The sequence below is a fragment of the Somniosus microcephalus genome, chromosome 1 (genome assembly GCF_052327205.1).
Source record: "Somniosus microcephalus isolate GS21.2 chromosome 1, FLI_Smic_1.0, whole genome shotgun sequence".
Taxonomy (NCBI): Eukaryota; Metazoa; Chordata; class Chondrichthyes; order Squaliformes; family Somniosidae; genus Somniosus; species Somniosus microcephalus.
The window spans coordinates 339,413,449-339,436,654 of record NC_140987.1 but is presented as its reverse complement, the minus strand read 5'-3'; the positions used below and the strand labels follow the sequence as shown (position 1 = coordinate 339,436,654).

The window sequence follows — 23,206 nt, the reverse complement described above, 5'->3', positions numbered from 1 at the left end:
TGCTAATCTTTTATGTGGGACCTTATCGAAGGCCTTTTGGAAGTCCAGGTACACCACATCTACTGGCTCTCCCCCATCTATTCTACCAGTTACTCCCTCAAAAAATTCCAATAGATTAGTCAAGCACGATTTACCCTTTGTAAATCCATGTTGACTCTGTCCTATCCTGTCCCCATTTGCTAAGTGCTCCGCTATTTCATCCTTAATGATGGACTCCAGCATTTTGCCCACAACTGATGTAAGGCTTACAGGTCTGTAATTACCTGCTTTTTCCCTACCCCCCTTTTTGAATAGTGGGGTAACGTTAGCTACCCTCCAATCCATCGGCACTGTTCCCGAGTCTAATGAATTCTGAAAAATCATCCTTAGTGCATCCGCTATCTCTAGGGCCACCTCCTTCAGTACCCTAGGATGCATGTTATCAGGCCCTGGGGATTTGTCCACCTTCAATCCCTTTAGCTTCCTTAACACCATATCCTTAGAGATATTGATTTGCGTCAGTTCCTCCTTTGCCAATGTCCCTATTTTTCCCGATATCCCAGGGAGGTTTTTTGTGTCTTCCTTCGTAAAGACTGACCCAAAGTATGCATTTAGTTGATCTGCCATTTCCTTATTTCCCATTATATATTCCCCCGTATCTGACTGCAATGGACCAACTTTGGTTTTCACCAGTCTTTTCCTTTTGATATATTTATAAAAGCTTTTGGAGTTAGTTTTTATATTTTCCGCCAGCTTGTTTTCGTAAGCTATTTTGCCCCTCTTGATCATGCCCTTTGCCCTCCTTTGCTCTATCTTAAACTGTTCCCAATCTTCCGCTCTGGCGCTTTTTTTGGCTATTTTATACGCCCTATCTTTGGATTTTATGCTGTCTCTAATTTCCCCTGTTATCCACGGTTGAGTCACCTTTTTAGATTTCCTTTTATGCCAGATTGGTATACACAATTTTTGCAATTTTGTCATTCTATCTTTAAATGTTTGCCATTGTTTATCTACCTCCAGTCCTCTCAGGAACGTTGTCCAATCAGACCTACTCAGTTCCCGTCTCATGGCATCATAATTCCCCTTGTTTAAATTCAGGACCTTAGTCTCTGAGTCAATTTCTTCGCTCTCCATTTCGAGTGAGAAATCGATCATGTTATGATCGCTCTGACCCAAGGGTCCCCGTACAACAAGATTACTGATTAGTCCCTTCTCATTGCACAGTACCCAGTCCAATATAGCCTGTTCCCGAGTTGGTTCCTCGACATATTGATCCAGATAACCATCCCTTAAACACTCAAGGAATTCCTCCTCCTCATTATTTTTACTGATTAGGCTAGTCCAATCTATATGTAAGTTAAAGTCACCTATGATGACAGCTGTGCTCTTATTGCACGCTTCTCTAATTTCCCTCGTGATGCCCTCCCTAACCTCTATTTTACTATTTGGAGGCCTATATACCACTCCTATTAATGTTTTTCGCCCCTCGCTATTTCTTAGCTCCACCCATATAGATTCTGTATTAACTGAGTTAATATCCTTCCTTTCAATTGCATTTATCCCCTCTTTTACTAGCAATGCTACCCCTCCTCCCTTTCTTTAGAAAAAAATTTAGGGTTCAATTTAATGTTGCCTACTAGTCTTTACTGGTAAGCTCTCTTTGCTTCCTGTATTAACTTTTTCAATTCTCTCTTGTACTTTCCATAACCTTCCTGGTTATTAACTGAATCTTGCTCCTGACATTTGTCATAAGCCTCCTTTTTCTGTTTTTATTTTAACTTTTTTATTTCCTTTGTCATCCAGGGCAAGCTAGCTTTGGATGTTCTACTTTTTCCCTTCAAAGAAATATGCCTATTTTGCACCTGAACTATCTCTTCCCTGAATGCCCTCCACTGCTCCGTTACTGCTTTACCCTGCAATTACTTTTTCCAATCTACCTGTGCTTCTTGAATCACTGAAATGAGCTCTTCCCCAGTTGAGCATTTTTACCATTGATCTTCTCTGGCCTCTTTCTATAATTACTTTAAACCAAATTGTGGTCACTGTCAGTTAGATGATCTCCTACTGTAACACACTCCACTTGCCCTACTTCATTTCTCTAAACCAGATCCAACATTGCTTCCTTCCTTGTTGGACTGGAGGCATATTGATCAAGAAAGTTCTTCTGTACACATAACAGAAATTCCTCTCTTTCTCTACCCTTTAGCACTGTATTTCCCATCTATATTAGGCTAACTAAAGTCTCCTAATTTTGCTCATCTATCTCCTTCTCACTGTTTGGAGCTCTAGTTAAAAATAAATTCCCAACAATGTAACAGCTCCCCCTCTGTTTCTCAACTGAAGCCAGATAGATATGGGTCTTTATTTTGTAGTTACAATCTTTCCTTTGTTGCTGCTTTCAATAAAAGAATGGAGCCCACTGGATGACAGTGTCCATGCTACAAGTAAAGCGTCGTCACTCACTAGAAAACATGGCTGACGGTGGAAAGCATCGAAGCTCCTGGAGGGAATTTGGCAGGGGAATGATGACCTTACTGTTTCAAGGAGATACTATTCACCAGAGGGAGCTTCAGTCAGCTCAACATTGAGCTGTGGGACTAACTCACCCCTTGTTCCTCATCGTTAATGTTGTTGTATCTGTTGAAAGAGTTTGTGTAAAATCTCCCGGTGCTGACTAATTTTACCTCCTTTTCACCAGGTCTGGAAAGATGCTGCAACACAAATTTTCTTTTCTACCTCAGTGGGTTCTGGCATCTAAACAACTTTGTCATCCTACAACAAATTCCACAACAACTGTTACAGAGATACCATCATTGTCTGTGTTGTTAATTCTGCTATGAGTGTGTTTGCTGGATTTGCCATTTTCTCCATCCTTGGACACATGGCTCATGTACAAGACAAGCCTGTTTCAGAGGTTGCACAGTCAGGTACCTGCAGAATCAAACTTACTGTTTTCTGTTAAAATGTTTCCAAACTGTGAGATAAAACTGGTGCGGGTTGTCAATCTCCACCTTTCCATTCTGTTGGCAAAACCTGGATCTAATAGTTTTGAACTGGAAATAGCTGCATAATTTGCTGTAAATGTCTTTACTAAATAGAGGAGGTGGATCCTGAAGTGGTTGAGAGTGAAATGAGTGACATTGTAATGGATAAAAGGAAAATCTTAGCTAAGTTAGTTAAGAAAAGTTAAGACAAAGCTTCAGACCTGACAGGAGAGAACCTCGGATCCTGAAGGAGTTGAGGGAAGAAATTGCAGAGGCCCTATATTAGTGGCACTCCTGTGGTTACGGTCACAACAAAGGGTTGTTAGTCCTGCAACAATAACCACCGCATGATTAAGGCGCGAGTGATTTTATACAAGCTTTAATATACTTGACTAATAACAGTATGTTTCTTGTACAACTGTCCTACAGATTACATTAAATGGCAAGCAATTAATAGAATCTGGTTCCTGGGCCCGGAGTGATCAGTTCTGGCTCTCTAGGCGACCTTTAAGGTGAATGGACTTCCGACTGTCCCGAGAACACTCTAACTTTTGGAGAGAACAGGTTCTATTCTTATACTATTTGGCTACCTTGGGCTGCACATACTCCTATCAGTATCCCACCAAGCTGACACCAGGCAGAACTGTTTATGCAACATCTTAATTGTTGTTGTTCTCTCCTCATCTCGAAGTGAATGGTTCTTTACATGTTATCATATTGCCAGCCTATGATGTAGTTTTGCATGTTAGGTTGTGGGTCTCCTGGCAACCAGTCCCTTACCTAGGTATAGTTTTGAAACTTCAAAATTTTCTCCACGTTCGCTCGCTGACTAAAATGCGAAAGCAAAGCATGCTGGGATACTTTGAAAATTGAAACCACTTAAAATATTCTAACATTCCCTCCTTTTTGAACATGAGTGACACTTCTAGGTCAATTTTCACTGAACCCATTAACTTTCTTTCTGGCCTTGCTGGCCTTGCCTTGGATTATCGAGTTTAGAGTCGGTTAATATTATATTTACATAAGAACATTTAACGAGTCTAAGGTTAATTTGGCCCATATGACATCATCATACAGACAGAGAAAATCGTAATACATTGTACAGAAAGCGGCAGTGTTCCATACTATCAAGAAATCATGGACTTAAAAGATTCTCCAGCTCTCCCTTTACCTGTATCCATCTTGTGAATTATCTTTACTAAGTATTATTTCTCCCTAGCCCTCAATTGTACTAATTTCATTGTTAACTAACTCAGAATTTTGTAAATCCAAATTCTTGTCCCTCTTTACTTTAATTTCAACCCCATTGACAGGTACCAGTATGTTTAACTCTATCCTGATTGTTTCATTAATTAGTCAGGTTCACTATGGAGTATGTGTCAGTGCCTTGATTTAAAAAGTTTCCTCACTCTCCTAAGTCACATTAACCATTTCATGTGCTGTTGTGAAGTAACTGAGCATGTCTAAGACCCGTTCTCCAGTGCATCGTCACCATGCATTTCCGCATGCTAGCTGCCTCACATTTGCACCGCACACCAATATTCCAACATCATACCACATGTGACAACTGATACAAGCCATTCTTTAAGCTTTCAGGTTACCTGGTCAACAGGTTGGTTGGGGGGAGGGGATGTCTGGAGGTCTTTGCACATCTCCGATATGGTCCTGATATCTTTTGTAGTGGCCAAACTATCAAATGCAGTTTCTTTTTGTTCACTATAGGCAAGGACATAAACCAGCTCCAACAGAAAGCTATCAATTAACTAATCTGACCTACACTTAGAATGTACATTATGCCCAGGTTGATATATTTTTGTGATTTTTTGTGGGAAGAGCAAAACTAAGAGGCCATCAATAAAAGATAGTCATCAAAAAATCAAACAGGGAATTCAGAACGAACTTTATCCAGAGTAGTGAGAATGTGGAACCCGTTACCATAGGGAGTAGTTGAGGCAAATAGTATTAAAGGGGAAGTTAGATAAGGATATGAGGGAGAAGAGAATAGAGGGTTATGCTGATAGTTAATTGTGGAAGGATGGGAGGAAGCTCGAGTGGAGCATAAACACCGGCATGGACTGGTTGTGATGTATGGCCTGTTTTCTGTGTTGTATATTCTATGTAATTCTATGTAATTGTGCACAGATGATTTATTCCAATTCACATAAGAAATTGATTTTAGAAAAATTCCCATTTGGTGGTGTCATTTTCCTGTTTCTATCTTATATCCTCAATCACTTCCTCTTATTCAATTTTATACCGTAATTACCATTTCATCTCATTCACGAGGCTGGGGGTACTTTACTATTCAATACAATATTAATGATAAATATAGATTAAACATTCAAGTTATTAACACATTTTGTTGGTTTATTTTAGAGGACCTTGTATTTCCCAATATATTGTGCATGAGCCCATTTTATCATTTATAAATGTTCCCAAATCTGAACAGCAGCATTGTTGGACTGACAGGACTTGTCAAATTTCAATTTTATTTCCCCCAAAACTTTCTTCCTTAACACACAGCATTGGGCAGGAACCACTTAGACGGTACTCTTTTTTTCATGAAAATGTGATTATCCCCTTCAACTTCAGGTAAATTTTCTTTGAAACAGCAGCTCATCAATACCAATTTCAGAAACAAATGATGCCCAGTCTTGATGGTTTTACATTTAGAGACAGAAGCACTTGCAATTTCTTTTGGAGGTAACTCCCATATCTTCCCTCCCACTCGAGCACTCTGTCTTGTAAGATAACAAATGACCTTGGATGGGTTAAGGCTAAGCCTTTGAAAGGCAAAATCTTAGTCCAAATTATCACCATGCTGTGACATTGATGTTTGCCAATGTCTTCAGATAAGGTGTTAAATTCTTAAAATGACTGGAACTTTCTGGATCTCTTGCTGCACCATCAACATTCATGTGGTCCAGTAAACCATGGTCCCCAATTTAAAAGAAAGAGGACTCATTGTGGCCCTTCTTGTGAGCCTGAAGGATTAATTTGTCAATTAATAATTTCCTTCTATCACCGTGAGGAAATAGCCAATAAAATTAAGAAACTTTAAAATTTAATAATGCACAATATATAAAATTACATTCAGCAATACAAAAGTTGTTAAGGTGAATTGAAAACAGCTGTCAACGGAAAGGGTTAACTTTTTTGTATGTTTAAGATGTTGTCAGATGTAATTGTCACGTCACGTAATTTTTTTTTTAAATCACCGAAAGAGAAAGAACCAAATTCCATTTTTACACTTTTTCTAAGTCTTTGGGATAATTTTTTATCTTGCTGCCGGGATGGGTGCGGGGGTGGGGGGGGGGGGGGGGGGTTGTGGGGGCAGAGGGTTGGTGGTGGGGACAGGGGTGGGGGGTCCGTGGATCAGGTTGGGAACCTGGACGTTGAAGCGACGCGTCTTACAGTGGCTTTTTAACAAACCCACTGCAATTCAATCAGACTTCCTGACCAATTAACTAGAGCGGGTCTGATGACGTCACGAATGACTCGACTTTAGCTCAGCTATTTAAAGGAACATTGCACAGATGACCTACTGTGCTCGCTAACCTACACTGGCTCCCGGTTAAGCAGCGCCTCGATTTCAAAATTCTCATCCTCGTTTTCAAATCTGTGCTCCTCTAATTCTGCCCTCTTGAGCATCCCTGATTATAATCGCTCAACCATTGGTGGCCATGCCTTCTGTTGCCTAGGCCCTAAGCTCTGGAATTCCCTCGCTAAACATAGAAACATAGAAAAATAGGAGTAGGCCATTCGGCCCTTCGAGCCTGCTCTGCCATTCAATATGATCATGGCTGATCCTTTATCTCAATACCATATTCGCGCTCTGTTCCCAAACCCCTTGATGCCTTTTGTGTCTAGAAATCTATCTATCTCCTTCTTAAATATATTCAGTGACTTGGCCTCCACAGCCTCTGTGGTAGAGAATTCCACACGTTCACCACCCTCTGAGTGAAGAAATTTCTCCTCATCTCAGTCCTAAATGTCCTACCACGTTTCCTGAGACTGTGACCCCCTCGTTCTAGACCCCACAGCCAGGGGAAACATCCTCCCTGCATCCAGTCTGTCTAGCCCCTTCAGAATTTTATACGTTGCAATGAGATCCCCTCTCATTCTTCTAAACTCTAGTGCATACAGGCCTAGTCGACTCAATTTCTCCTCATACAACAGTCGTGCCGTCCCAGGAATCAGTCTGGTGAACCTTCGCTGCACTCCCTCTATGGCAAGTATATCCTTTCTTAGGCAAAGAGACCAAAACAGCACACAGTACTCCAGGTGTGGTCTCACCAAAGCCCTGTACAACTGTAGTAAGACATCTTTGCTCCTGTACTCAAATCCTCTTGCAATAAAGGCCAACATACCATTTGCCTTCTTAACTGCGTGCTGCACCTGCATGTTTGCTTTCAGTGACTGGCGTACAAGGACACCCAGGTCCCTTTGTACATCAACATTTCCCAATCTATCAACATTTAAATAATACTCTACCTTTCTGTTTTTCCTATCGAAGTGGATAACTTCACATTTATCCACATTACACTGCATCTGCCATGTATTTGCCCACTCACTTAACTTGTCATAAATCGCTTTGAATCCTCTTTTCATCCTCCTCACAACTCACAATCCCACCTAGTTTCGTGTCGTCAGCAAACTTGGAAATATTACATTTGGTTCCCTCATCCAAATCATTGATATATATTGTGAATAGCTGGGGCCCAAGCACTGATCCCTGCGGTACCCCATTAGTTACCGCCTGCCACCCTGAAAAAGACCCATTGATTCCTACTCTCTGTTTCCTGTCTGTTAACCAATTTTTCAATCCATGCCAGTATATTAGCCCTAATCCCATGTGCTTTAATTATTTACACTAACCTCTTATATGGGACTTTATCAAAGGCCTTCTGAAAATCCAAATACACCACATCCACTGGTTCTCCCTTATCTATGCTACCAGTTACATCCTCAAAAAACTCCAGTAGGTTTGTCAAACACGATTTCTCTTTCATAAATCCATGTTGACTTTGTCTAATCCCGTTGATATTTTCTAAGAGTCCTGTTATCACATCCTTTATAATACTCTAGCATTTTTCCTACTACTGATGTTAGGCTAACCGGTCTGTAGTTCTCTGTTTTCTCTCTCCCTCCTTTTTTAAACAGTGGGGTTACATTTGCCACCCTCCAATCTGCAGGAACTGTTCCATAATCTATAGAATTTTGGAAGATGACAACCAATGCATCCACTATTTCCATGGCTACCTCTTTTAGTACTCTGGGATGCAGATTATCAAGCCCTGGGGATTTATCAGCTTTCAGTCTGATGAATTTCTCCAGCACTATTTTTTTACTAATACTAATTTCCTTTAATTCCTCCTTCTCACCAGACCCTTGGTTCCCTAGCATTTCTGGGAAGTTATTTGTGTCCTCTTCTGTGAAGACAGAACCAAAGTATTTGTTTAATTGCTTGGCCATTTCCTTGTTCCCCATTATAAATTCTCCTGTTTCTGACTGTGAGGGATCTACATTTGTCTTCACTAATCTTTTTCTTTTTATATACTTGTAGAAGCTTTTACAATCCACTTTTATGTTCCTCGCAAGTTTACTCTCATACTCTATTTTTCCCCTCTTAATCAATCTCTTGGTCCTTTTTTGCTGAATTCTAAACTGCTCCCAATCCTCAGGCTTGCTACTTTTTCTGGCAAATTTATATGACTCCTCTTTGAATCTAATACTATCCTTAATTTCTTTTGTTAGCCATGGTTGGGCTGCATTTCCTTTTGTGTTTTTGCGCCAGAAAGGAATGTATAACTGTTGCAATTCATGCCTAATCTGCCGTCATGCCTTTTAATGAAGTTCCCCAATTTATCATAGCCAACTCACACCTCATACCATCATAGTTTTCTTTGTTTAGATTTAGGACCCTAGTTTCGGATTGGACTTCTTCACTTTCCATCTTAATGAAGACTTCTATCATGTTATGGTCACTCTTCCCTAAAGGACCCCGCACAACAAGATTATTAATTAACCCCTTTTCATTGCACAATACCCAATCTAGGATAGCCTGTTCCCTAGTTGGCTCCTCAATGTACTGCTCTAAAAAAACATCTTGTATACACTCTAGGAATTCATCCTCCACAGTATTATTGCTAATTTCGTTTGGCCATTCTATATGTAGGTTAAAGTCACCCATGATTACTGTAGTACCCTTGTTACATGCATCTCAAATTTCCTGTTTGATGCCATCCCCTACATTACCACTACTGTTTGGAGGTCTGTAGACAACTCCCACGTATGTTTTCTGCCCCTTGGTGCTTCTTAGTTCCACCCAGACTGATTCTACATCTTGATTTTCTGAGCCAATATCCTTTTTCACTATTGCTCTGATTTCATCTTTTACTAACAAGGCCACTCCACCTCCTTTTCCTATTCGTCTGTCCTTCCTAAATGTCGAATATCCTTGGATATTCAGCTCCCAGCCTTGGTCACCCTGCAGCCATGTCTCCGTAATCGCAATTATATCATATCCGTTTACATCTATTTGTGCTGTTAATTTGTCTACCTTATTACGAATGCTTCGTGCATTCAGATACAATGCCTTTAGATTTGTCTTTTTAACATTTTTAGACATCTTAACATTTTGTTGTACTAAGGCCCTATTTGTCTTATTACCATTTTTTCTTACCTGGATCCTATATGTTAGTGCACTCCTTTGTATGTACGCTCTGTCGTTTCCTGACACAATCTGGTTATCCTTACCCCAATTTCTTTCCTACACTGCTTCCTTGTCTTTTCTCTTTAGCATTCTAGATTTCTCTCCACTGGGACCCCCCCGCCCCACCCCACCTTATTTAGTTTAAAGCCCTATCTACCTCCCTAGTTATTCAATTTGCTAGAACTCTGGTCCCAGCATGGTTCAGGTGCAGTCCGTCCCAACGGAACAGCTCTCTCTTTCCCCAGAACTGGTGCCAGTGCCCCACGAATCAAAACCCACTTCTCCCACACCAATCTTTGAGTCATGCCTTCATCTCCCTGATCCAATTGACCCTATGCCAATTTGTTCGTGGCTCCGGTAATCAGGAATTATGGCCTTTGCGGTTCTGCTTTTTAATTTAGTCCCTAGCTGCTCAAACTCTCTCAGCAGAACCTATTTCTTTGTCCTACCTATATCGTTGGTACCTACGTGGACCATGACAACTGGATCCTCCCCCTCCCACTCCAAGTTCTTCTCCAGCCCGGAGGAGATGTCCTTTACCCTGGCACCGGGTAGGCAACATAGCCTTCAGGATTCACGCTCCTGGCTGCAGAGAACAGTGTCTATTCCCCTAACTATACTGTCAGCTACTACAACCACCTTCCTTTTTACTCCCCCCACTTGAAGATGTGCCACGGTGCCATGGTCAGTTTGCTTGTCCTCCCCACAGTCCCCGCACTGGTCTACAAGGGTTGCAAGAGCCTCGAATCTATTGGGCACATGCAGGGACTGAGGCTCCTGCAATACTACTTCCTGGATCCCCGTACCAGCCTCACTCGCAGTCACACCCTCCTGTCCCTGACCACATGTCCATTCTAACGTATTAAATCTAAGCGGCATGGCTGCCTCCTGGAGCAAAAGGTCCAGGTAACTTTCTCCCTCCCTGATGTCTCACAATGTCTGTAGCTCGGACTCCAGCTCCTCAACTCGGAGCCGAATTTCCTTGAGCCGCAGACACTTATCGCAGATGTAGTTGCCCTGAACAAAAATGTCCACAAGCTCCCACATATTGCAGCAGCAACATATCTCCTGTTCTCCCATTATATAATTTGTGTAATTAATTAGTTTCGTAATAATCAAATTATTTACCTTGTTTAGTTTATTAAATTAATTAAGTTAAGTTTAGTATTTAAAATTATGTTATATGTTATATGTTAGCTTAAAACTTAGCCCACAGTCACTATCTTAAAACTTAGCCCACAGTCACTACCAATCACTTACCTGCCTTTTCTGTAGCATCACACTTCCGTTTTCTCTTGTTGTTACAGGTCTGTTGCTGCTTTTTTCCCCGCTCTCGGGCCTCGGTATGCTCCCGCTCAGGTCCGCCACCACTCTGTGGGAGAAGTTAAGAAAAGCAAGCACCGCCTTCCCCCACTTCACCGAACTCCCACACTTACCAAACTCCCAGTTGTTCACTCTGTTCTGCTGCACTCACAGACCCCTGTTTTTATACTGTTTGTGACTCAGATGAGTCACCACTGTTCTGCTACTGTTTCAGGAACCAGTTTAATCCAGTTAGCTGATTAACTAAATACAACAGCTCTCCAGCAGAAGATCTTGCTTGTTTGTCTCTGTTTAAGCCTGAAGAAACTTAAACATTTAGGCCTAGAAATTCAATTGTTAGCGCCAGCCGCTAGCACCTTAGGAGAAGGAGAAGTGGGGTGCTAAGCGGCTAGCGCCCGGGCGCGGCGCGACCTGCACCTCTCGCGAACTTCACTCAAGATTTAGCGGCGGCGCAAAACCGCAGCGCCCACTCAGCTGCACGCGCAGATCCTGACGTCATTTCATGGGGCAACGCACTTGGTGCGCCCCAAACCGGAACTTCAGTGGTGCCGTCCTTCTGTGCGCCTGGCGCCCCCAGCGACTGGTAGAGGGGAACGGTTCCCAGTCGCTGCGGGGCGCGGGGGGCGCTATTTAAAGGGGACTCCTCCTGCATTATAAGTGGCAGCCATTTTGTGCCAATCCTTCTGTGTGAGAGACGGATATTTGGAGAGAGACAAAGGGAGAGAGCTTTCTGCTTTGACTCAGTGCTTGCACAGGTACTTCTGGCTTCAGGCCAGAGCTTTGCACTTGGATTTAACTTTCAGTGCCATAGCCTTGAGTCGCCACATAAAGTGGGGGCTGCAATGGGTGGAAACGTTGGGCTTCTCCATTGCATTCAAAGGGCTCAGAGACGCTGTGAGAGAGTGCCAGTCATGGCCAGACGGAGAAGTGCCAACAGGCGTCGGCACAGGAGGCCTTACCCACCCAGGGTATACCGCCAGCAGTTCTCATATCTGAACATGTCTGAGGAGCAGTGTGTTCGGAGGCTGCGATTCAGAAGGGAGGTGGTCACTGAGATCTGCCACCTGCTTCGCAGAGATCTGCAGCCACAGCTGAGGAGCAGGACGTCTCTGTCGGTGGCAGTGAAGGTGATGGTGGCTTTCAACTTCTATGCCACCGGCTCCTTCCAATCCGCTATTGGGGACATTGCCAACATCTCCCAGTTCGCAGTACATTGCTGCATCCGCCAGGTGACCAATGCCCTTTTCAGAAGGAGACGTCAGTACATCTCCTTCCCCATGACCCTGGACAAGCAGCAAGAGCATGCAATGGGATTTGGAAGAATAGCGGCCTTCTCCATGGTCCTGGGCGTAGAACTGATGAACCAGCAATGGTCAGGCCTTGCTTCAGGGCTGCAGTGTGCAGGGCGTGCCAGCCAAACAAATCGACCCTCCCCCTTTAAGAGCTGACCGACGCCAGCGTGTATGCCTTCAATCAGCAACTCACCGCACCTGCGCTGCGCCCGCCCTCGGTGTTAGCCCCTCGGCTCGCCGGCTTAGCGCCTTATGATAGTCGTGCATCGCCTGCTTTAGCGCAGCAGCAACCTCTTGGGGTGATGCAACTCAATTTCGGCGAAGGTGGTGCTAAGTTGCGCCGGGCGCTAAATTTAGCGAACGCCCGGCTGTAGCGCCCCAAACGTGGCGATACTGAATTTCTAGGCCTTAAAGTTTAAATTTTAACTTAAACAGTTGATCATACTTGATAGTTGATCTTACTTACGAGCTACTAGCAATTAACACTAGATTTTAAAAGAGATTAACCCTTAAAACTCCCACACTTACCAAACTCGCAGTTTTTCACTCTGTGCTGCTGCTACCTCTCTGCCTCCCTACCTCTCTTTCCTCCCTTAAGACGCTCTTTAAAACCTATCTCTTTGACCAAGCTTTTGGTCACCTGCCGTCATTTATCTTTATGTGGCTTGGTGTCAAATTTTTTGTCTTATAATACTCCTGTGCAGTGTCTTGGGACGTTTTACTACGTTAAAGGCAGTATGTGAATAAAAGTTGCTGTTGTTGATGATAGTTGAAGGTTGGGGGAGGTACAGGAGAGGTTGATGGGGGAAACAGTGGATTGTTGACAGAGTAAGCTCGTTGGTATATAAAGTTATAAAGATTGATAAGCAAAAATGCAGGCTCAGCGCCAAAAAAGCTGCCCCCGGACTTAGTGATGCCTCCCTGGAAATCCTGCTCCAGGTTGTCAGGGCCCGTAGGGAGGTCCTCTTCCCTGGTGATGGGAGGAAGAAGCCAGCTGCCGAGACCAAGAGTGCATGGCTGGAGATGGCGGAAGAAGTGGGCAGCAGGCGTGTGGTACCCAGGTCATGGATACAGTGCAGGATGCGATTTAATGATCTCATAAGGGCAGGAAAGGTGAGTACATTGCCACATTGCCCTAAATCATGATATGCGAGCCACCCCAACCCCCTTACTCTGCCTTCCCATGCCTACTTCTGCACATCCTTATACCAACCTACCTTGCAGGTGCACCCATCCCTCGGTGTCTATGCATCTACCCGCATCCCATGGGCATCCAGGAGGTGCTGTGGGCCATCAGCAGCAGCAGAATTGTATTCCACCACAATCTGTAACCTCATGGCCTGGCATATCCCTCAATCTTCCATCACCATCAAGCCGGGGAACCAACCCTGGTTCAATGAGGAGTGCATAAGAGCATGCCAGGAGCAGCACCAGGCGTACCTAAAAATGAGGTACCAACCTGGGGAAGCTGCAACCCAGGACTACATGCATGCTAAACAGCGAAAGCAGCATGTTATAGTCAGAGCTAAGTGATCCCACAATCAATGGATCAAATCAAAGCACTGCAGTCCTGAAACATCCAGTCTTGAATGGTGGTGGACAATTAAACAACTAACGGGACGAGGAGGCTCCATGAATATCCCCATCCTCAATGATGGTGGAGCCCAGCACGCGAGTGCAAAAGACAAAGCTGAAGTGTTTGCAACTATCTTCCTCTAGAAGTGCTGAGTGGATGATCCATATCGGCCTCCTCCTGAGGTCCCCACCATCGCAGAAGCCAGTCTTCAGCCAATTCGATTCACTCCATGTGCTATCAAGAAATGGCTGAGTGCACCGGATACAGCAAAGGCTATACGCCCGACAACATCCCGGCTGTCGTGCTGAAGACTTGTTATCCAGAACTAGCCGTGCCTCTAGCCAAGCTGTTCCAGTACAGCTACAACACTGGCATCTACCTGTCAATGTGGAAAACTACCCAGGTATGTCCTGTCTACAAAAAGCAGGACAAATCCAATTTGGTCACTTACCGCCACATCAGTCTACTCTCAATCATCAGCAAAGTGATGGAAGGTGCCGTCGACAGTGCTGTCAAGCAACACTTACTAACCAATAAGCTGCTCACCGATGCTCAGTTTGGGTTCTGTCAGGACCACTCGGCTCCAGACCTCATTACAGCCTTGGTCCAAACATGGACAAAGGAGCTGAATTCCAGAGGTGAGGTGAGAGTGACTGCCCTTGACATCAAGGCAACATTTGATTGAGTGTGGCATCAAGGAGCCCTAGCAAAATTGTTGGGAATCAGGGGGAAAACTCTCCACTGGCTGCAGTCATGCCTAGCACAAGATGGTTGTGGTGGTTGGAGGTCAATCATCTCAGCCCCAGGACATCGCTGCAGGTGTTCCTCAGGGCAGTGTCCTAGGACAAACCATCTTCAGCTGCTTCAGCAATGACCTTCCCTCCATCATAAGGTCAGAAGTGGGGATGTTTGCTGATGATTGCACAGTGTTCAGTTCCATTCGCAAATTCCCAGATAATGAAGCATGCCCACATGCAGCAAGACCTGTACAACATTCAGGCTTGGGCTAAGAAGTGGCAAATAACATTTGCGTCACACAAGTGCCAGCCAATGACTATCTCCAACAAGAGAGAGTCTAAACACCACCCCTTGACATTCAATGGCATTACCATTGCTGAATCCCCCACCATCAACATCCTGTGGTTGCCATTGACCAGAAACCTAACTGGACCAGCCACATAAATACTGTGGCTACAAGAGCAGGTTGGAGACTGAGTATTCTGTGGCAAGTGTCTCACCCTCTGACTCCCCAAAGCCTTTCCATCATCTACAAGGCACAAGTCAGAAATGTGATGGAATACTCTCCACTTACCTGGATGAGCGCAGCTCCAACAACACTCAAGAAGTTCAGCACCATCCAGGACAAAGCAGCCTGCTGGATGGGCACCACATCCACCACGTTAAACATTCCCTCCCTCCATCACCGGCACACCGTGGCTGCAGTGTGTACCATCTACTAGATGCACTGCAGCAACTCGCCAAGGCTTCTTCGACTGCACCTCCCGAATCCGTAACCTCTACATAGAACATAGGAACATAGGAACAGGAGTAGGCCATTTAGCCCCTCTAGCTTGTTCCACCATTGAATGAGATGACGGCTGATCTGCGATCTAACACCATATACCCGCCTTGGCCCATATCCCTTAATAACTTTGGTTAACAAAAAGCCATCAATTGCCGATTTAAAATTAACTATTTTTCCAAACTCCTATCACCCTTTGTGTGTAGAAGTGTTTCCTAATTTCACTCCTGAAAGGTCTGGCTCTAATTTTTAGACTATGCCTCCTAGTCCTAGAATCCCCAATTAGCAGTAATAGTTTCTCTCTATCTACCCTATTTGTTCCCCTTAATATCCTGAAAACTAAATTCCAGGGAATACAACCCTAATTTGTGTAATCGCTCCTCGTAACTTAACCCTTGGTGTCCGGGTAACATTCTGGTAAACCTACGCAGCACTCCCTCCAAGGCCAATATATCTTTCCTAAGGTGTGGTGCCCAGATCTGCCCCCACCGTCCAGCCAGCGGAGGAAGACAAAGTAGTGTTGCCACCTGGTGTTTCTCAGATCACAAGTGAGCAAGAGTAGATGGTGGAGACAGGGACAGCAGTGGAGAGTCCTTGTCAGAGGACGCAGGACGCTCCAGGCTCTGCTCAGCTAGATGCAGATGCTGAATCTCGGGGGCCGTCAACAAAGAGGCTGATTCTTGAGGAGCAGCAAAAAATACAGGAGGCTCTGGCAGCTTTTCCAGCCGCGATGTGCTCGAATGTAGGGAGAATGGACGAGTCCATCTCCTACATGGGCAGCACGATGTCGTAGGCGAATGTCTCCTGCAGATCCCTGGAAGGAGCCTGAGGCGAAGAAGTTGAGGGCGGTGGTGACTTTAACAGCCACTGGTAATGCGTGTCCACCAGGTCCATTTGGCAGCGCCTTCTTCCAGCAGGCTACAAATGTCTGCCACAACCTGACGCGATAGCCTGAGCCTCCTGCGGCACTGGTATTCAGTTATCAGGATCTGAAGGACTTGAGAGGCAGCAGCCTGCTTTCCCCATGTCTGAAAGCCAGTATAAAGTTTTGTCTAATTGGTCCCGTACTGCCACAAGGGCCTTGGACCGACCGGTCTCTGGCTGCTTCTGATGCTGCATTGATGCTGTAATGTAGGGAAAGCCTCCCTGATATGGCCACAAATGAGAGCTGTAATCTCTAGAGTCAGTGGTTCCATATACTGAGAGACTGAGCTCAGTGTCTGCACACAGGTCTGATGTTCCTCAATCGTCCGACTTTCAGTTGATTACGCATGAATTCTTCGTTCCCTGATTCTGAAGTCATGGGAAACTTTCTCCTTTGCCTTGAATGAGAAGGTGGCAGATCGTCCCCCACTCATCACACACCCATCTCCTTCGTGCTCTGTAAATCACCTGGTGCAATAACCCCAGGTGAAAGTGTCTGAGCTGGTGTGGGGGTCATGAAAGGTGACGTGGGGGAGAGATCGTGGATTTTTTGGGATTCTCACAGGAAAATGGCAGTGCTGATGATACAGCCCGAGGAACCATTCATGGGGGGACCCTGGGAAATTGCCAAGTCTCCATATGACCAGCCCACTCCTGCTTACTTAGATAAGGATCATGCGTCATCTGGGGATATCAAACAGATAAAGAATGAAGGGAGACATTGGGCTCTGCTGCACCCATTCTTTTAGGCACTACGCGGCCTCCTAATGCTCGAAAATGGGGTCCAAGATGCACGCGTACACTTCTGATGGGAAGTGCGCCGGACGCCATCTTGGTAAAGGGGTTTCCGCAGACACACCTAACGACCACCGGCAGTATGTAGAGCAGACAGATTATGACGTCAATCAGAGTGTAATGCTGATTTGATGCCAGCACTGCCATTTTCGAATGCCATGCTCCAGCCTGCGCCCTGTCTTAACCTCGAACAGCTGAACACAACGTTAAACCGCATGAAGGACCCAGCACCAGCACTACTTATAGGGATTGTGAACTACTTGCAGGTTAGTTGCTGGATTATTTCTCCTTGCTGCTGGTGCAATTGCACGCGTTTTTGGAGCTTTCCTATGCTTGTCTAAAGTTTGAATACTCTGCAGGTTGTGGTCTGGCTGGTGCTGATAAATTTTATAGTCATTTAAAAGCTTGTGCTGAAACAAGTTGCTTCCAGACATGGGTGGCCTGGTAGGGCTTCCTCTTGGAATGAAGTATTACTGGGAGAATGAAGAGAGGACATGCAGAGCAGGACAAGCTGTTAGAAGAGGGAGGAGAAGGGCTCTCAGCAGGAGGCCATATCCGCCCAAGGTCTTTAGGCAGCAATTCTCTTACCTCGACTTCAGCGCGGACCAATGCTTGAGATGTCTTCGCTTCACTAAAGAGGTCATGACTGAAATCTGCCAACTGCTGCAGCCACAACTGCAACCTCAAAGCAGGGCAAGGCCTGCATTGCCAGTGGCTGTCAAGGTGGCCGTGGCTCTTAACTTTTATGCATCTGGTTCCTTCCAGGCTGCTGCTAGACATATAGGCCCTGATTTTCCCCAGCCGTCGGGCGGGTTTTCAGGCGGGCTGGGGCTGAAAATCACAGAAATAGGGGGTCGCGAGCCCCCCCGCCCGTTTCCCCGCCCCGCCCGACTTTTGCCCCGTGTTTCAGCGCGACCCGAATCAATCCCACCCGCAGCAGACGGGAATGGTCGGCGGGAGCCTAATGATCAATTATTGGCATGTTTAATCCTATTTTCAGGGTCCCTTGCAACTTTCAGCCTTTCCCCACGTAAAACACGGCTGGTGGGAACACCGCTGATGAAATCTGGTGTGAACAAAGTTGGCTTGCTTGTTTTCAGCTGCAGGTCAATCAGGACCTGGGAGAGAACAGCGACCGGAGGTGAGGCTTAAAAGCGGCGGCAGCAGCGAGGCCCGACCACAGCGGCTGGACCTGGACCTGGGGGAGAACAGTGACCGGAGGTGAGGCTTAAAAGCGGCGGCAGCAGCGAGGCCCGACCACAGCAGCTGGACCTGGACCTGGGGGAGAACAGCGACCGGAGGTGAGGCTTAAAAGCGGCAGCAGCAGCGAGGCCCGACCACAGCGGCTGGACCTGGACCTGGGGGAGAACAGCGACCGGAGGTGAGGCTTAAAAGCGGCGGCAGCAGCGAGGCTTGCCAACTCAGCAGCGGGGAGAGAGGTAAAAAGTAATCACAGTGTGACATCACCAGGGAGCAAGTAAGTGATTGGTTGGTGAGTATTTCTCTAGTTGTTAAACTTTAACTCTGTGGTTTATAGTTGCTAAGGTCTTTCTGGTGTAGCGGGGACTGTTGGTAAACCATACAAGCGCCCTAGAGTATATCTTTAACTGGTGGTATTGAATTAATTTAAATTAATTAAAAGGGTAAGTCATGCCAGGAGAGCCCAGCCCCGTGTTATGCTCCTCTTGCGCTATGTGGGAATTCAGGGACGCTGCCAGTGTCCCTGATGACCACGTGTGCCAGAAATGCATCCAGCTGCAGCTACTAGCAGACCACATGGAGGCGCTGGAGCTGCAGATGGATGGGCTTTGGAGCACTCACGATGTTGAGAGGGTCGTGGATTACACGTTTGATGAGTTGGTCACGCCGCAGGGTAGGGCTGCACAGGCAGAAGGGAAATGGGTGACCATCAGGCAGAGCAGTAGAGACAGGCAGGTAGTGCAGGGGACCCCTGTGGCCATCCCCCTTTCAAACAGGTATACCAATTTGGATACTGTTGAGGGGGATGACTTACCAGAGGAAGGCAGCAGCAGCCAACTTCCTGGCACCAGGGGTGCTTCTGCTGCTCAGGAAGGGAGGAAAAAGAGTGGGAGAGCAATAGTGGTAGGGGATTCTATCGTAAGGGGAACAGATAGGCGTTTCTGTGGCCATAGACGTGACTCCAGGATGGTTTGTTGCCTCCCTGGTGCCAGGGTCAAGGATGTCACTGAACGGCTGCAGGGCATTCTGAAGGGGGAGGGTGAACAGGCAGACGTCGTGGTTCACATTGGGACCAACGACATAGGTTGGAAGAGGGATGAGGTCCTGCAGCAAGAATTTAGGGAGCTATGTAGCAGATTAAAGAGTAGGACCTCAAAGGTTGTAATCTCTGGATTACTCCCGGTGCCATGTGCTAGTGAGTATAGGAATAGGAGGATAGAGCAGATGAATGCGTGGCTAAAGAGTTGGTGCAGGAGGGAGGGCTTTAGTTTCCTGAATCACTGGGCCTGCTTCTGGGGAAGGTGGGACTTGTACAAGTCGGACGGGTTGCACCTGAACCGAAGCGGGACAAATATCCTTGCGGGGAGGTTTGCTAGCACTGTTCGGGGGGGGTTTAAATTAAAATGGCAGGGGGTTGGGAACCTGAGCAGGGAGACAGAGGAAAGGAAAATGGATAAAAGCAAAAGATAGGAAGGAGAAAAATAAAAGTGGCAGTCAGAGAAATCAACGGTTTAAATCAAACGTGGTCACAGTAAATAATAATTCTAATAGGTCTAAGAGCGTTAAAAAAACAAGCCTGAAGGCTTTGTGTCTTAATGCGAGGAGCATTTGTAATAAGGTGGATGAATTGGCTGCGCAAATAGAGGTAAACGAATATGATTTGGTTGGGATTACGGAAACGTGGCTCAAGGATGGCCAAGACTGGGAACTCAACATTCAGGGGTATTCGATATTTAGGAAAGATAGGCAAAAAGGAAAATGAGGTGGGGTAGCATTACTGATTAAAGAAGGGATTAATACAATTGTAATGAAGGATATCAGCTCTGATGATGTGGAATCTATGGGTAGAATTGAGAAATACTAAGGGGAAAAAAACATTAGTGGGAGTGGTATATAGACCTCCAAACAGTAAGGCGGAGGTTGGGGATGGCATTAAAAGGGAAATTAATGAAGCGTGCAATAAAGGCACAGCAGTCATCATGGGTGACTTTAATCTACATATAGATTGGGCCAACCAAATTAGTAACAATACTGTGGAGGAGGAATTCCTGGAGTGTTTATGGGATGGTTTCCTGGACCAATATGCCGAGGAACCAACCAGAGGTCAGGCCATCTTAGACTGGGTATTATGTAACGAGAAAGGATTAATTAGCAATCTTGTTGTACGAGGTCCCTTGGGTCAGCGCTATCATAATATGATCGAGTTCTTCATTAAGATGGAGAATGAAGTAGTTGATTCAGATACAAGGGTCCTCAATTTAAATAAAGGAAACTACGATGGTCTGAGGAGCGAGTTGGGTAGGATTGATTGGGGAATGGCACTCAAAGGGTTGACGGTGGATAGGCAATGGCAAACATTCAAAGACCGAATGGATGAGCTACAGAATTTGTTCATCCCAGTTTGGAATAAAAATAAAACAAAAAAGATGACTCAACCGTGGCTAACAAGTGAAATTAGGGATAGCATAAGATCCAAGGAGAGGACATATAATTTGGCTAGAAAAAGCAATAATCCTGAGGATTGGGAGCAGTTTAGGAGTCAACAAAGGAGGACAAAGGGATTAATTAAGAAAGGGAAAATAGAATATGAGAGTAAGCTTTCAGGGAACATAAAAACTGACTGTAAAAGCTTTTATAGATATGTGAAGAGAAAAAGATTGGTGAAGTCAAGCGTAGGTCCCTTACAGTCAGAATCAGGGGAATTTATAATGGGAAACAAGGAAATGGCAGACCAACATACTTTGGTTCTGTCTTCACAAAGGAGGACACAAATAACCTCCCAGAGATGCCAGGGAACATAGGGTCTGATGAAAGGGAGGAACTGAAAGAAATCAGTATTTGTAGGGAAATGGTGTTAGGAAAATTGATGGGACTGAAGGCCGATAAATCCCCAGGGCCTGATGGTCTACATCCCAGGGTACTTAAGGAAGTGGCCCTAGAGATAGTAGATGCATTGCTAGTCATCTTCCAGAACTCGATAGACTCTGGAACGGTACCCATGGATTGGAGGGTAGCTAATGTTACCCCATTATTCAAAAAAGGTGGTAGAGAAAAAGCGGGGAATTATAGACCGGTAAGCCTGACATCGGTAGTGGGGAAAATGCTAGAGTCTATTATAAAAGATGTAATAGCAGAGCACTTGGAAAGCAGTGACAGGATCGGACAAAGTCAACATGGATTTACAAAAGGTAAATCATGCTTGACTAATCTACTGGAATTTTTTGAGGATGTAACTGGTAAAATAGATAAGGGAGAACCAGTGGATGTGGTGTATTTGGACTTTCAGAAGGCTTTCAATAAGGTCCCACATAAGAGATTAGCGTGCAAAATTAAGGCACTTGGGATTGGGGGCAAGGTATTAACTTGGATAGAGAACTGGTTGGCGGACAGAAAGCAAAGAGTTGGAATAAACGGGTCATTTTCCGAGTGGCAGGCAGTGACTAGTGGGGCACCGCATGGATCGGTCCTAGGACCCCAGCTGTTCACAATATATATTAATGATCTGGACGAGGGAATTGGATGTAATATCTCCAAATTTGCAGACGACACAAAGCTGGGTGGGAGGGTAAGCTGTGAGGAGGATGTCGTGAAACTCCAGTACGATTTAGACAGGTTGGGTGATTGGGCAGAAACATAGCAAATGCACTATAATGTGGATGAATGTGAGGTTATCCACTTTGGTGGCAAAAGCAGGAAGGCAGATTATTATTTGAATGGCAATAGATTGAGAGAAGGGGAAGTGCAAAGAGACCTGGGTGTTATTGTGCACCAGTCGCTAAAGGTAAGCATGCAGGTGCAGCAGGCAGTTAAGAAGGCAAATGGTATGTTGGCCTTCGTAACAAGAGGGTTCGAGTACAGGAACAAGGATGTCTTGCTACAGTTGTACAGGGCCTTGGTGAGACCGCACCTTGAGTATTGTGTGCAGTTTTGGTCACCTTACCTGAGGAAGGACGTTCTTGCCATGGAGGGAGTGCAGCGAAGATTCACCAGGCTGATACCTGGGATGGCAGGAATGACGTATGAGGAGAGATTGTGTCGATTGGGCTTATACTCACTGGAGTTTAGAAGATTGAGAGGGGATCTCATCGAAACCTATAAAATTCTGGCAGGTCTGGACAGACTAGATGCAGGAAGGATGTTTATGATGGCCGGGGAGTCCAGAACCAGGGGCCATAGTCTAAGGATAAGGGGTAAGCCAGTTAGGACTGAAATGAGGAGGAATTTCTTCACCCAGAGAGTGGTGAACCTGTGGAATTCTCTGCCACAGAGGGCGGTGGAGGCCAGTTCATTAAATATATTCCAGAAAGAGTTGGATATATTTCTTGAGGCTAAAGGGATCAAGGGATATGGGGAGAAGGCAGGGACAGGGTACTGAAATTGGCTGATCAGCCATGATCTCATTGAATGGCGGAGCAGGCTCGAAGGGCCGAATGGCCTACTCCTGCTCCTATCTTCTATGTATCTATGTATATGTATTTAAACAGACAGCATTTGCAGGCTGCAGGACCTTGTTGCTGAAGGCTTGGGGCAACTTGTTGAAGGCTTAGGCACAGCTGTGGAAGGTTGGAGCCTCACACACTTCTCCAGTGTGAGCTCCTGGGAAGCCCCTCTCACCACCCTAACTCAGTGCCTCCTCAACGGAGGCATCTGCCAGAAGCATGGGAGGCCTTTTGTTCTTTCCCTTCCTGGCATTAGAGGATCTCCAACAGCAGAGGAGACTGGAGCAACTCCAGCAACAGCAGCACCAGCAACAACAGCAGCAACAGCAGGAGCGGCAGGCTGCGGCTCAGCCACCTGAGGCAGCACAGGCCAGAAGGGGCCAGTGCATGGAAGGCCGTCGGCGCAGGAGATACACCCCAAACAGGGTCTACAGACACAGGGTCAGCTACCTCAACA

The 23,206-nt window shown here is 45.6% G+C and overlaps 1 pseudogene; it reads left to right on the top strand.

The window, feature by feature from the left end:
• Positions 1-23,206, top strand: part of LOC147124931 (sodium- and chloride-dependent neutral and basic amino acid transporter B(0+)-like) — a 59,499-nt pseudogene that overhangs the window by 24,026 nt on the left and 12,267 nt on the right.